Below are 2698 nucleotides of genomic sequence, written 5' to 3' on the forward strand. Positions count from 1 at the left end.
TGCACACACTACACAAGTTATTCTTTGCTAAACTTTGTACATGTTATTGTGTGTGTTTTTGGTTTGACCAACCAAGTTTAAAAATTGCTTGAATTTTATGCAAACATATTTGATGCTTGAGAATTTAAGAAAATGGATTGAAAATCTTAATTTTGGGAAAACTGGGTTCAAAACTTGTGTTTTTGAAAGACATTTTATCTCATACTCATGCATTTTATTTTTAAAATTCAATACTTTGAGGAGTTTCTACACAATAATTGCCTTGTTTTTCAAAAATTTGATTTTTTCTAGAATTTTGATCAACCGAATCTGTTCTTCGATCAATCCAAATTGAGATTAAAAGTTTTGGTTAGCCTTTGTCTGTTTCGATCGATGCTCGATTGGTATTGGATCAATCAAAGCATTTTCGATCAATCAAACCTAAATTTCAATCAATCGAAAATTGTATAGAGAGTTTTTAAAAAAAGATGATTTTGACGTGTTCTAACTCACTTTTCAAAAGTTTTTCAACTTTTTCTCTCTCCATAAGACTTGGTCAAGGCTCCAATCCAATTTTTATTTGTTTTCCTCTGTTTCTTTTGCAAGATTTTTCTCTCCAAAGGCCGGTAAGACCATATTACCTCTCCTTTTGATTTTATTTTCAAGTTTCATGCATTTTTCATGCATTTTCATTGAGAATTTCGAACCTATGCATAATTGGGTTTTTGATGATCAATATTTCTTGAAATTGATCGATGGGTTTTTGTTGGGAGATGTTATAAACATGTTCTTGATGTTGTAATTTGATCAATTTGGTGAATTGTGAGATATTGAAAATTCTTGGGCTTGAATATACTTGAATTGGGGATTTTGTTCAAATTAAGTTTAATTGATGAAATTGGCTTGTTCGATTGATTAAATTGATCATAATAAACTGTTTTCTAGCTTGTGTGATGATCAATTAGCCAATTGGATACAAATTGAACAGGTGGTTTTTAAAACTTTTGGGTTTTGTTCTAAACTCTATGCTCAAGCCAATTTTGTGATTCTAAACTCAAATTGGACTTGTTATCACTGCATTAGAGCATGCATCATGACATTTATCTGTTCATGCACCATATAGATTGATTATTTCTATTTTGTTTTGCTAACTTGCTGTCTGCCCCTGGTTTTTCTTTTTGTTCTTTTGGTTTTGTTCTTGTGTCTTGTCCTTACTCTAGCACTACGCCTAAGAAGACTAGAGCCCATAGGACTTCCTCCTCTTCTTCTGCTTCTTCCCCTTTGAGCGATTTGTTTCCGAGTGAGGGAAACCAAGAGCTTTATGAGTCTTCAAAAGTTAAGAGAAAGATTTGGTCTAAGCAGAAAGTAGCCATTAGGGCTAATTTTGAGTGTAGGGCTGGCTACCATTGTTGGATATTGGTCCTCTACCACCAGCTACCCTGATTAGAGAGTTCTACTTGAACCTCTCTATCCGTGTCTATGATTCCAACACTTTAGTAAAGAGTTGGATACAAGTTGTAGAGTTCACCATTACTCCTAAGGTAGTGGTTGATGCTCTTAGGATACCATTGGTCCAGCACCCTATCTATCCCTATGATGGGTCCCCTCCTTTGGACGACATCATGTCTTACATCACTGGGTCTTCTATCCAGTGGGGTTCTAATCCTCGGATCACCACTGCTGAGCTTACTGAGTTACACTATCTTTTCTTTAGGATAGCGTGTCATTCTTTGTGGCCTATCACTCATCTGCACACCATTCCCTTGGAGCGACGTGCATTTTCGTACGCTCCTGTTACGGATGCTCCCATTAGTTTTCCTCATTTGTTTCTTTGTTCTGTGAACGAAGTTTATAGGAGTCCTTCTACCGCTCATGCTCTTTTTCATCCTGTTTTCATTCATAGGATTTTGTTATATTTAGGTTTAGATGACTTCCCCGCTTCTAAGCCCGTACACATAGTTGCTCCCATAGGTGGCTCCTTTCTTAGGCAGAGGGCTGCTCATATGAGAGAGAGCTCTAAACGCCCTCGTGTTGAGCCTTCTGGTACCGCACCCCCTCCTTCTTCTACAGGTACTACTTCTAATGAGGCATCTACTCATCATGTTGCTGTTGCTATTCCTTCATCATCTACTTCGGATGACTTTGACATTCGTCGTACTTTGGAGACTGTTTTGACCGTTCAGGCGGCTTAGGGTCAGATTTTGGTGGACATGCTTGTTGAGCTCTGTGCTTTGCAAGCAGATTTGGTGCATCTTTGTCATTCGCCTTCGCCACCTCCTTTTATGAAGTCAAGAATTTATTTTTGTTTTACTTGTATTTTCCACACATGCATTTATGCATTTATTGAGTATTTCAGGAAATATATAGGTTGATTCAGTCATGATGCTGTCTACACTTGCAATTGATGGATAGTAGTTAGGTTGCATTATTTTGTAATGGGCATTATCTTTGTAAAGGGCTTTTACTTGTAACTTTAAGTATTGTGTCTGTGTTTTGTCATGAATTGCCAAATGGGGAGTTTGTTAGGTTCTAAGTACTTAGGAACTATTGTATTAGAACTCTAATTTGTATTGTTGGCAAACCATAATCAAAACAGGTTGTTAGTCTTGTTTTTAGACTTGCTCAAAGTATGCCGTTTATATAAAGTTGGAATCGAGTTAACTGTAGAATTGAGTGTGCAATTCTAACTGACTTGATCGATCGAAAGTCGTGCAAATTG

The sequence above is a fragment of the Quercus suber genome, unplaced genomic scaffold (genome assembly GCF_002906115.3).
Source record: "Quercus suber isolate HL8 unplaced genomic scaffold, Cork oak 2.0 scaffold_83, whole genome shotgun sequence".
Taxonomy (NCBI): domain Eukaryota; kingdom Viridiplantae; phylum Streptophyta; class Magnoliopsida; order Fagales; family Fagaceae; genus Quercus; species Quercus suber.